The sequence below is a fragment of the Mya arenaria genome, chromosome 3, assembly GCF_026914265.1.
Source record: "Mya arenaria isolate MELC-2E11 chromosome 3, ASM2691426v1".
Taxonomy (NCBI): domain Eukaryota; kingdom Metazoa; phylum Mollusca; class Bivalvia; order Myida; family Myidae; genus Mya; species Mya arenaria.
In genome coordinates this window covers 77,899,855-77,914,141 of record NC_069124.1, presented here as the reverse complement: position 1 = coordinate 77,914,141, position 14,287 = coordinate 77,899,855, and positions in this window count along the sequence as shown.

Genomic DNA, 14,287 nt, shown 5'->3' with positions numbered 1-14,287 from the left:
TATTGACTTTTTATCATCAAAACCCCAAACAATGTCTTGCAGATATGCCAGTGGTATTTTGGAAGTACCATAGACTTTCATCCCTGAGACTTAAGATTATTGGGTAATTCTGTTAAGTAGAGTAGCTTAACTCTATTGAGTTGCGGGTAAAATGTTCGAATGTCATGGCCATCATTATTTCTTTGGAATTATCCAATGCACAAGTGCTTAACTTAGCATGGCACTTGAGACATCAATTGGTACATTTCAGATTTTAATGAGAAAGGTGCCCATGAGGTCATTTTTCAACAGGACATGACCCCTATTTTTGAGATCGGTAAGTCAAAAGTTAAGGTCAATAACTGATTAACACAGTGACCTTGGAACCTCATTCATGGTAGGCAGTTTGATCGCTATTGATTCTGAGGTCAGTAGGCGAAAGGTTAGCCTTGAGCCTTCAGTGTTTGTTTGTAATACAGTGACCATAATTGGACCAAGATACCAGGATTTCAATACGGAAAACATGATCAAGTAATTTACCTTCATCTACACCTAAAAACTACTTGATTCTAGTTATTTTGTTTCTTCATTCTCTTCATCATAAAAAGTTTGTTCAATACCATTTTTTTTTCTTTTCTATGGTGTCATTAAAAACTAGAAATCTGGCAAAAATATCTCTAACAATATGTAAAATGTTCACATACATCCACGTTAAATCATGCGCAACCATTTCATTTAAAATTACATCATCCATCTCGCAATGACATATATTCGTGTTCATACTTATTTAGTGGCAATATTTGGTAAAATACGGCACATATTGTTTCATGTTGAATATACATCGTCCCATTGGTGCAAAAAGGTTCAAAACAATATTTTTACCAAAATCGACTTTTCGCTATTTTTAGTAAGAAATTACTATTTTCTATCTTGTCTAAAAAATCTCAACTGGATATTGAATATTGACTGTGATATAAGCTCATGCAGTTTAGTACCAAGTGAAATTGGTGCTTTTGATTGGTGGAAAAAGGCACCATATGACTAGTGTTACGCAAGAAGGAGCTATAAGGCACATGGTACCTTTCTGTATTAAATTATTTTTACACATGAGATATATTCCTTACACAAAAAGGAGCCATATGACTTGTTGTACCTTCTTGCATAAGCTGTTTTTAATAAAATAACTTTAAAACGTGTGCAATAAGTGACCAAGTGGCATATAGTTCATTTTTGCATAAATGATTTCGACTAGAATGGTATTTTTTTACAATATAACGGATGTTAACATGGTACCTTTATGTACTGTATTTCTTCCACTGAATCAGACAATGTGACTGTATTAGGAAAAAATAAACAAAGATTATAAAAGCAGAAGAAAACAGTTTCAAGCCGTAACAAGCCCTCATGAACAGTGGAGGCGAAGCATAAAGAAAAATAAGATAAATTCGGGTTGTGAATATTCTTCATCAGCTGGTAAAGGAAATATGTCCAAGCTCACACGTGCATCAAATGCCGGTTTCAATGTAGTGGAAATATTTCAAAAGAACAATGAAAACAAATACTTTGACTTGCATTACTTTTGGAACAGTTTCGCCAAACAGGAAGGGTAAAAACAAACCATCTATCTCACACAAGTTTCACCTTCCATGCCGAGACAAAAGGGGAAGCGAAAATTGTTATTTTTTTTTCTGAAAACATTAGACATCATGAGAAAGACAGCTGATTCTTAAACATAAAATACACACAAAACAGCATGTTGCATATGGTGGGAGTGATAGGAAGAGAAAAAGATAGAGCAGTTAACAAACTTAACACAGAATCAGTTGACTTTCTTAAGCAGCACATTTTTGTGAGGACTACTGTCTGTCTGCTCAAAAGGAACGATGTTTCGGTTTACAAACTAAAAAGGAACGTTGTTCCTTGTGTGAATTATATAAAAAAGCAAGCAGCTGGTAATGTTGATGAATAGTTGAATGAACATAGTTGAAAAAAAGAATGCACGAGAAGAAAAGAAAAAGGACAAAGAGAGAGCAAAAACTGACAGTTGTGTTTATGTCGCAATGTTTGACTTGCAAGCAGCACTAACAATTCCATACTTACTGGTCAGTGATACTAATGTAGAAAACTATTTGCTACAATTAGACCATTTATTCGCAGAGAGATAACCAGGTATTTTGTCACCTTTCGGATGCGACCAAGAGCAAGCCACGTTCTTCTTAAATGGCTGCATGCATCAAGATAACACCTTGTCAGTTTGTTTAAAACAAAGTGACTTGCAAGAGAGTGTGGTATCTCTGTTACTTTAAGCAGGCTAAACAGAAATAAGTTAGTAATATCATCCATTCTGTACACACTTTCACAAGTACCAAAACTCAAAACCCTTAGTCACAAGTACTTAATGTCAGGACATTCACGAATGGAATGTGATTCTGTGTTCTGTTGGATTCAAGTAAGTTCTTTGGATACTATTCATTTGACATGAACTCATTCCTACAGATAACAGTACAAACCACAACAAGACAGAAGGGAAAAGCATAGAACTGGCCTAAATTTGCAGCTGACTAAGACATGCTATATGACAGCAAGCTGCCAATCTATGTTCAAAAGATTCGTTGGCTTCATAATGAGATCATATCAGAAAAGTTCCATAGAGATTCATTTATCATGCCGGAATATGCTAGTTGCTTATAGTAGAATTATTACACTCATAAGCTTGATGTATAATGTCTCTGGAGAACACAGCGACCACAGTATTCACGACTGGCAATCATTGGAGCCATACAAATTTGTTATGTGTTGAAACTGCTCCTACGCGTCATCCGTTATAGTGCCAATGAGTGGAATATGGATGTAAACAGTGATTATGGTTTCTTATTTTTCATTTTTAGAGGTTTATACGAGTAAATTTAACATTGGAGAATGTAGTTCCACATAGAATTGGCTATGAGTTGTTCTAAATGTAAAAGTCCTGAATAAAATTTAAAATCTGATCGTCTAAAATTTGCATTACCTGCTAGAGGTTAGTGTTGACAACGTAAAAATCTGGATTTTCGTGAGAACTGTTATCGTACCTAAGGCACCTGTGTGTGGCTTTTTATTGACAAAAGGTTGCCTCCTTACAAATTGTGAAAAAACTGTAGCAATTCTATAACATGAAAGTTAGCAATTTACTGAATTAATATAATTTTCGATCTTTTTAAAGTATGACGAACTACCACACTGCTTCGCGAACTTCATTCATTTGGTGTCTAATAAATTAATACGAGATTGCAAAGGATCGTCGCAATTCTAATTCTGTATTTCCAGGTATCATAAGGCAAAAATCTAGCGATTGTGTTTATATATTTTCAGATGGGTATCTTTAAAGAGAAAAGGAGGCGAGGGCTATTCCTGTCGAGAAAAAATTCACTCCGTAGCTCAAAATTTTGCAAGAAAAAGTGTTTTACAAAGTCAATCACCTTAATTAACAAGCACTCCCTTGCCATTTCAGAAAAAAAGATTCCTTCCTTGCAGCAGTGGAAAAAGAGCACGGTTTCTTTCGCCTATAATACATGCTGAAATATCTACCCACAAAAGTGTCGTTCACACACGTGCTCTTGTTTTCCAGTTCTTCAAGCGAAGCTAAATCGTTCTCAAACATTAAAGACTTTCGACACTTTGCATTGGATGATATTTCACTTTTGTTGGTAGGTATTTCAGCATGTATTAAAGGCGCAAGAAACCGTGCTCGTTTAAAAACATTTCTTTCGAAGCATCGCGTTTCTTACGGCAAGTAAGTACAGCTAGCTAGAACACCCGTCATCGAGTTTCAGAGTAGCCTTGAATAGTGACAGGAAGCATCCTCTACTGATAACTGAGTCATGGCGCCCCCAAGATGCTCCACGCATCGACAGAATGGACAGGTGTTGCAGTTGGAACACAAGCTAATAATAATAATAATAATAATAATAATAATAATAATAATAATAATAATAATAAGCAAACATATACGTACGTGTGGGACAAGGTCTTGTTGAATGATATTCTTGATTGTCTTAGCAAAACACTACTATGGTCATAATTTAAAATATAAAAAAAAACCGTTCAATATGTTCTCATATGTTCTCATGTAACATGCTACATATGCCATTGTTGATTATACAGACACATTTATGCTAACAATAGTTGAGGACGTCATGCTGATTTTCTTCCAATAAAACAAAGTATACTAAGGCTTATCCTAGCCACTACGTAACAGCCGCAGGTTTTATGTAAAAAATATGTAAAATTGTATGAATATCGTTAGTGAAAAGAAGCCATGATAGACTGGCCTTTGATTCAAACGTCGATATTACATTAAGATTAATATAAATGGTCAATATCAATTCAATCTTGAGTGTCAGGAAAATTACAAAGAACGCCATTTAGACAGTGCTGGGAGGTTGGCCATAGTTCGATAACGACAACTGTTGAGTTGGGTATGGTCCGAATACTATGCATATCCGTGTACGAATGGAGGTCAACTATGTAATAGATAAATATTTACTCCTCTGTTGTGTTTCCTTGGACTAGATATGCTTTCATTTGTTCAGTTTTTAGAAACGGTAGATTGAAAGGGAAGTGTTGACAAAAAGTTCTGCACAAAAAAAGTTATATTCATTAATAAAAAACTATAAACAAGACTCTCAGAGTGTGTCACCGCTCAAAGATCCTGTTACAGGTAGATTAAAATCTGATAACACTGAAAAAGCAAACATTATGAATAACCAATTTCAATCGGTCTTTTCAAAAACATCCAATCTTTCCCTCAAACAAGCTTGTTTGCAGAAATTGAGACACATTGTTCCACAAAATTATTGCATTTAACCCAAGATGAGTGATATTACCATTCACAGATATGGCATACTGAAACTCCTTGCAAACATGAAACCAGACAAAGCTGCTGGATCAGATCATATAAGCCCTCTTGTCCCTAAAGAGTTATGAAATGAGATTGCTGATGTTATAACAGTCCTCTTTCAAAAGTCACTAACCACTAACTCTATCCCTATAAAGCGTGATTCCAGCAACCCTGTAAACTATCGACCTATCTCACTTATATGTATTTCATGCAAATCATTAGAACACATTATTGCCTCAAATCTCTCTGCAAATCTGACTGATTACGATACTCTCTATGACCTTCAACATAGTTTTCGAAAAAACGCTCATGCGAAACTCAACTTATTGAGCTAACCGACGATCTTGTAAGAATGACTTCCTCAGGCAATCAAACATACTTAATTCTCCTGGACTTCAGCAAAGCTTTCGACAAGGTAAACCATCTTAAACTTCTCATCAAACTACAGGATTATGGTGTTTGTCCAAAGGTTTTCAAATGGTCTGAGGCCTTTTTTCTTCATAGAAGTCAGACAGTAATTTTGGATGGTGATCATTCTGAAGAAGTACCCGTAACATCTGGTGTACCTCAGGGCTCTGTACTGGGTCTCTGATTTTATATTAATAACCTCCCTTCTTGTATCAAATCACAAGTTCGACCTTTTGCCCGAAGATACTGCCGTCTATCTTACCATCGATTCTCCCTTCACGACTTGTAATGTTTTACAACATATACCATCTTCATGTTGCTATTACTCTCCCATCTTATATTCAAACACCAATGAGAAAAATCAGACTAATGCACACTATGCTTCAGACTATCACAAATTTTGATTATATACTCGGTTGCACTATGGTAAAATTACTACGCGATCTACTTGCAGCGGACTTAAACGTACCACTTTTTGAGCATGTAAACCGTCCAAATACATGCGACGTTGTTTTCGATTAAAATGGCCGTGGAGTTCCGAATGTAAAATTGAAATGTTAAAAAGAACGAGGAAAGAAATAGAGATTTGATTAGATTGCCACAAACGCAAATGCTAGGAGGTCAATACTGGTCTTGTAATTTAGGTCTTCCGAATCCCTATGTTACGCGACCGTCGGCGCATCTCTGACGTCATTGCGTCACCGTTTCCATTCGCCTTTAAGGCTCTCTTAAGGCAAAGATGCCATAAAAATGCCTAAAATAGGGTAGTTAATGTCGAAGATATCACAGAATCCCTGCACATGACGAGGCTGGGACCAGGTTTGCCATTTAGGGAACGTTATTTGGTCACCGTTTTCTAGCGCGTCAAAGAATCCCCAAATTCGCGACTTTTCGTACTTTTAACGCGCTCCCATAAACCTGGTAAGGGGGAAGCTTATCTCGAAATTATCTCCGGAACCAAAAATGGTATGAGGTCGGTACTGGTCTTGAAATTTAGGTCTATCGATTGTCTACGTTAAGCGACCGTCGACGCATCTCTTACGTCATTGCGTCATCGTTTTCATTCGCCTACAAGGCTATCTTATACGCTTAAATGCCGCAAAAATGCCTAAACACGGGGTAGTTAATGTCGAAGATATCTCAGCATCCCTGCACGTGACGAGGCTGGGACCAGTTTTGCGATTTAGGGGACGCTATACCCTACAAGAAGCACCCAGCAAGGTGCCTGTGACGTTATTTGGTCATCGGTTTCTAGCGTGTCAAAGAATCCCCCAATTGGCGATTTTTCGTACTTTTAAAGAGCTCCCATATTGCGTGTAAGGGGGAGATAATCTCGAAAATATCTCCGGAACCAAAAAATTGTAGAAGTCAGGTCTTTAAATTTTAGGTCTCACGATTGTCTACGTTACGCGACCTTTCGGCGCTTCTCTGACATCATCTCATCACTGTTTCCATTCGCCAACAAGGCTCTCTTATACGCTCTAATGCCGCAAAAAATGCCTCCACATGGGGTAGTTAACGTCGAAGATATCTCAGCATCCCTGCACGTGACGAGGCTGGGACCAGTTTTGCGATTTAGGGGACGATATTCCCTTTAAGATGCACACGTTGGGGTGCCTAGGACGTTATTTGGTCACCGGTTTCTAGCGCGTCAAAGTATCCCCATATTCTCGACTTATCGTACTTTTTACACGCTCCCATATAGCTTGTAAGGGTCGAGCTAGTATCGAAGATATCTCCGGAACCAAAAAACGGTAGGAGGTCGGTAATGGTCTTGAAATTCAGGTCTCGATTGTCTACGTTACGCGACCGTCGGCGCATCTTTGACGGCATTGCGTCGTCGTTTTCATTCGCCTACAAGGCTCTCTTATACGCTAAAATGCCTAAACTTGGGGTAGTTGTCGAAGATATCTCAGCATCCCTGCACGTGACGAGGCTGGGACCAGTTTTGCCATTTAGGGGACGCCTAACCCTACAAGATGCACTCATCGGGGTGCCTGGGACGTTATTTGGTCACCGGTTTCTAGCGCGTCAAAATATCCCCAAGTTCGCGACTTTTCGTACTTTTAACGCGCTCCCATATAGCTTTTAGGGTGAGCTAATCTCAAAGATATCTCCGGAACCAAAAATGGTAGGAGGTCGGTACTGGTCTTAAAATTTAGGTCTCTCGATTGTCTGCGTTACGCTACCGTGGGCTCATCTCTGACGTCATCGCGTCACCGTTTTCACTCGCCTCTAAGCCTCTCGTATACGCTAAAATGCCTTAAATGGGTAGTTAATGTCGAAGATATCTCAGCATCCCTGCACGTGCCGAGGCTAAGACCTTTTGCCATTTAGGGGACCCTATACCTTACAAGATGCACTCATCGGAGTGCCTAGGACGTTATTAGGTCACCGGTTTCTAGCGCGTCAATGTATCCCCTAATTCGCGACTTTTCGTACTTTTAACGCGCTCCCATATAGCTTGTAAGGGGAAGCTAATCTCGAAAATATCTCCGGAACCAAAAAATGGTAGGAGGTCGGTACTGGTCTTGAAATTTAGGTCTCTCGATTGTCTGCGTTACGCTACCGTGGGCTCATCTCTGACGTCATCGCGTCACCGTTTTCACTCGCCTCTAAGGCTCTCTTATACGCTAAAATGCTTTAAATGGGTAGTTAATGTCGAAGATATCACAGCATCCCTGCACGTGCCGAGGCTAAGACCTTTTGCCATTTAGGGGACCCTATACCTTACAAGATGCACCTATCGGGGTGCCTAGGACGTTATTAGGTCACCGGTTTCTAGCGCGTCAATGTATCCCCTAATTTGCGACTTTTCGTACTTTTAACGCGCTCCCATATAGCTTGTAAGGGGAAACTAATCTCGAAAATATCTCCGTAACCAAAAAATGGTAGGAGGTCGGTACTGGTCTTGAAATTTAGGACTCTTGATTGTCTACGTTACGCGACCGTCGGCGCATCTTTAACCTAATTGCGTCACCGTTTCCATTCGCTTACAAGGCTCTCTTATACGCTAAAATGCCGTTAAAATGCCTAAAGATGGGATAGTTAACGTCGAAGATATCTCAGCATCCCTGCACATGACGAAGCTGGGACTAGTTTTGCCATTTAAGGGACGCTATACCCTACAAGATGCACTCATCTTGGGGGTGCTTAGGGCGTTATTTGGTCAACGGTTTATAGCGCGTCAAAATATCCCCAAGTTCGCGACTTTTCGTACTTTTAACGCGCTCCCATATAGCTTTTAGGGTGAGCTAATCTCGAAGATATCTCCGGAACCAAAAATGGTAGGAGGTCGGTACTGGTCTTGAAATTTAGGTCTCTCGATTGTCTGCGTTACGCTACCGTGGGCTCATCTCTGACGTCATCACGTCACCGTTTTAATTCGCCTACAAGGCTCTCTTATACGCTAAAATGCCGCAAAAGTGGGGTAGTTTATGTCGAAGATATCTCAGCATTCTTGCACATGGCGAGGCTGAGCCAGTTTTGCCATTTAGGGGACCCTATACCCTACAAGATGCTCTCGTCGGGGTGCGTAGGACATTATTTGGGCATCGGTTTCTAACGCGTCAAAGTATACTCAAAATTGCGAATTTTCGTACTTCGCGCTTCGACATAGCTTGTAAAGGGAAGCTAATCTCGAAGATATCTCTGGAACAAAATATGCTAGGCAATCGGTACTGGTCTTCAAATTTAGGTCTCTCGATTGTCTACGTTACGCAACCATCGGCGCATCTCTGACGGCATTGTGTCACTGTTTCCATTCGCGTATTAGGCTCCACTACACGCTAAACTGCCACCAAACTGCCTTAGAATGGGGTAGTCAATGTCGAAGATATCTCAGCATCCCTGCACGTTCCGAGGTTCGGATTTTTTGTTGTCATTCTCTACGTTACGCAACCGTCGGCAAATCTCTGACGTCATTGCGTCACCGTTTCTATCTGCGTATAAGGCTCCACTACACGCTAAAATGCCGCCAAAAATGCTTTAAAATGAGGTTGTTAATGTCGAAGATATCTCAGCATCCCTGCACGTGCCGTTGTCCGGACCAGTTTTGCCATTCTCTACGTTACGCAACCGTCGGGGTATCTCTGACGTCATTGCGTCACCGTTTCCATTCGCGTATAAGGATCCACTACGCGCTCAAATGCCGCCAAAATGCATTAAAATGGGGTCGTTAATGTCGAAGACATCTCAGCATCCCTGCACGTGTGGAGGCTCGGACCAGTTTTTCAATTTAGGTGACCCTATACCCAACAAGATCCCCTATTGGGGTGCCTAGGGCGTTATTTGGTCACCGGTTTCTAACGCGTCAAAGGATCCGTAAGTTAGCGGCTTTTCGTTCTTTTGAACGCGCTCCGACATAGCTTGTAAAGGGAAGCTGATCTCAAAGATGTCTCCGGAACCAAAAATGCTATTAAGTCGGTACTGGTCGCGATTTTGGGGATACTTTGACGCGTTAGAAACCGGTGACCAAATAACGTCCCAGGTACCCCGACGAGTGCATCTGGTATGAAATAGGGTCCCCTAAATGACAAAACTGGTCCGTACCTCGGCACGTGCAGGGATGCTGTTATACAATCGACATTAATTTCCCCATTTTAAGGCATATTTGGCGGCATTTCAGCGTGTAGTGGAGCCTTATATGCGAATATAAACAGTGACGTGATGACGTCAGAGATGCTCCGACGGTCGCGTTACGTAGAGAATCGAGACACCTGAATTTAAAGACCACTACCGACCTCCAAGCATTTTTGAAAAGTTGCATATTTAAGGATACTTTGACGCGTTAGAAAATTGTGACCAAATAACGTCCTAGGCACCCCAAGGAGTTCATCTTGTAGGGTATAGGGTCCCCTAAATGGCAAGACTGGTCCCAGCCTCGGCATTTGCAGGGATGCTGAGATATCTATGACCTTATCCACCCCGTTTTAAGGCATTTTTGGCGGCATTTTAGCGTATAATGGAGCCTTAAACGCGAATGGAAATGGTGACGTAATGACGTCAGGGATGCGACGATGGTTGCGTAACGTTGGGAATCGAGAGACCTAAATTACAAGACCAGTACCGACCTTCTAGAATTTTTGGGTCCGGAGATATCTTCGAGATTAGCTTCCCTTTACAAGCTATGTCAGAGCGCGTTGAACGAAATGTAGCGAATTTGGGGATAGTTTAACGCGTTAGGAGCCGGTGATCAAATAGCGTTCCAGATTCCCTGATGAGTGCAGCTGGTAGGGTATAGGGTCCCCTAAATGGCAAAACTGGTCCTAGCCTCGGCACGTGCAGGGATGTTGAGATATCTTTGACATTAACTACTCTTTTTCAGTCATTTTTGGCTGTATTTTAGCGTATAGGAGAGCCTTGTACGCGATTAGAAACGGAGATATCTTCGAAATTAGCTTCCCTTTACAAGCTATGTCGTTGAACATTGAAAAGTACGAAAAGCCGCGAATTTGGGGATACTTCGATGCGTCAGAAACTGGTGACCAAAATATGACATTGTATATGTTGTTGAGAGGTATTAAAACGTTCAGTAATATGCCAAATTAAACATTTTAGTGCAGCTCATTATGGTTGAGCAATTGGTCAAGCAGATTTTTGTATGTATATTTTTTTGGTATGTATCTGTCAAATATTAGTATCAACATTATATATTGCACTTCATAAATAGAGTATAGATACAGTACAATGTAAATGACATAAAAATTATCGGCGGAGGTTGGCGTGGTAGGAATATACATTATCAAAGCCAAACACGGTTTGAATGACACGGTAATCCTTATTAAACATGCATTGTATTTGCGTTATATTTTAATACAAGCATTGTTTCAATCTTCTAAGCGATCTTTTTCTTCGAATGATCACCAAATCATTGTTTGTATTGACGTTTGTATTTGATTGAAACATAGGATATAAGAGAGAACTACGAAAGAAAAAGTAAGACACATACCAATGCACAGCAAGCAACTGTTTTCATAAAATTGGTATGAACGTACTCTTTGAAACAATGTAATAACGATAGAAACATATATAAAGCTTGCACGTCTGTTGTTATATTAAGCGGATTGTAATATCTTTAATTATTAATGTACGTATAAAACTGTCAAAAACGGTCTAATGCATGTTTGTAATCTTTATAAAATAACAATTAATACAATTTTTATACAGATGTAGGTCCAGGTTGCCCTCTGGTTAAAATCTACGTCCATCCAAAGTCTCCGCCGCGCAAAGTGATCAAAGCAAGCCCGGAGCACCTTGACACGGATCTCCCCGTGAGGCCGTTCCTCGATCAGTCGGACCTCACTTCTCCCTGGGGCGACTCACCATACAACCCGCCGACATTTGAATGAACGAGCTTCAAGTATTTTATTGAATTTGGTTGATTTTGAATAAATTTACAAAAATAAAATAACTTTTTTCTGAGTTTTACCTTAAGCATCACGTCACGATAAAAATCCAATACATGTTCATGTTGCATTGGTGTGATTGGGCATTTATGTGATGGGGACATTTATGTGATGGGAAATCTATTTGATGGAGCATTTATGTAGGTCAAGATAACCTATTGGTACATATCTGCGTTCACCCTCGGTCATTTCCGCGCATAGTTATCAAAGCCAGCTCGGTACTCGCGGGCAAGGACCCACCTGTGCAGCCGTTCCTGGACCAGTCAGCCCTTGCCTTTCCCTGGGAAGACCCATTATACAATCCCCCGACATTTGAGTGACCACGGAATAGGGATTTTGATGGTGATCGCTCAGTGCTTGCACCGAATTTTGAATTTGAGTCAAAATTAATACGACATGGCCAGCAGACATATTTGTCTTGAACATATTATAGTGTCCAAATATTCAGTTTTAAATTGCTCGTCGAAATTATGATTGCAAATGTATATGTATATACATATATATAGAACACGGACATAAAGCAATATTGGTACCTTCTATGGAATAGTTTAACACAATGGTATTCCAGTTTAAAATTAAGATGTATTCTGTAAGCCAGTCAAAACATTAAGCGGTTTTCCATATTCGGGTGGAATGGGGATAGCAAGCGTAGCGTACATTGAGATGCCTTGAGTCTAAGTTCATCTGTATTTTATTTATTATTGCCAAATCGTTATAAGCCGCTGGTCTTTGATTGTCTCATAATTATGTGTTAATTGAATGATAAAACTTGCAATTATTTTACTCCTTGCGCATACATCATAACTGGTTTACTAATTTACCAACGTAAAATTTCATTGCTGAGAAAAGTGGCGCACCGCAAAAATTGAAGCGTTCAAAATAACGCAGTACGAATGTTTCATGGAACGAAATGTCCAGGTTTCACGTACGAATACAGTTCATTTACTATAAGCCATCGCTCAATGGTTTAACTTAGATTCGAAAATCTCTGAACAGTTAACAGTATAGCACGATTTTGCACTGCAAAACGTGTTTTCACTAAATATAAGAGTTCACTAAATGATTGGCGGCGGTTCCTTTTGGCAGTGTTGTCCACCCAGATATGTTTTTTTCGGTAACAGAACAACAGTTATGACATTTTAAATAAATGCCCGTTTTTCATTCAACTTGTGTTTATTTTCCGTTAGTCCATTACAGTTCGACTATGCCTGTACATATGTTACTTTGAAATTGGAAAATTATTTAATTTTTAATATTTTCCTCTTTTAATATCATTTCCTGCAAAAAAAATAAAATATTCATTCATTTATAATAACAGTCCATATTTTTACACTCGTCACACTCGTAAAAGTGTCAATCTCCTTATTTTCGGCAGTGTCCGTCTCTGCATCCGAGAAAAGCTCCACCACGAACTTGACTATGCTGCTATCAACTGCGATGAATTTGGTCCAGTACCGCTGTTCTGCCGTCAGAACATGATGAACACAATGCTCCCTAGATGGATTATAACCCTTTTTTATCAACTCCTTTACCTTTGAAATCCTATATTTCGCCAAAAGAAAAATTGCCATTTTGAAGCAAAAGGTGTTGCGTAATGCATCCAGTTTGGTGAATAGCCTTCTTATGAAATCCTTTAATTTTTCATTTCCAGACAGAGGGATCTACTTGATTAGTACTCAGAATCTATTTGTGTTACTTATTTGTTCCAATCACAAAGGAACCACGAGAGCGTGCGAGAGCGCCGCTGTGCGAGAGAAATTGTTGTACAATGGCCACTTTGCACCCGAAATAACACCTGTTTTAAGGTCGCCGCCCCGTTATAATACGTCCATATAACCAATAAAGTACTAAGGTAATGAAAGTCGCAAAGGAATAACCTTGAATTCCTGGAATCACTGTACAAAGAATCAAAAATTTAATAAGTTTGGCGAGGCAATCACCCACGCCGAAAAATATCTGAGAATGGCCAAGAAACAATGTCATTGGCTTAGGCGTGTCACGTGATAAAATCTAGTCAAATGATTGGTTAAAGATAATAAACAATGCTAAGAAAATACCCTAACGGTTAAAAAGGTGACACACAACTAATAGGTTATTGTTCAAGTTTATAAATGATTTTATGTTTTTCCATAAAATTTCATTTGTGTTACTTATTTGTTGAATCAGTAATTACGCACTTGAAAATGAAAGAGAATACTTAGACCAATCTCAAATATATCGAAAAATTCGTTTCTCAATCTCAAGATCAACTCATTACCCCCCCCCCCCCCCCACCCTCCACCCGCCCTATTACATCATGTTTTGATTCAATATGACTACTGTTTTACTATTTTTAAAGCGCATTATTTTGTACATAATATCGATTGCTCAATACTCTTAAACATAATTATTCTAGTGCAAAACTAATCTACGAGAGAATGTGCTTTTCAAAGTAAAATTCATATCAAATTTAGAATAATGCTATGTGGTTATGTACTAAAATGAGTTGAGATTTAAATTGATTTTTTGTGAACTATTACAGTTTACGAATATAGAAACTAGTGTCATGTCATTCTAATAAACATCAATAACGACATTTTAGTCATAATTCGAAAAAGTATTTTAACCATAGACA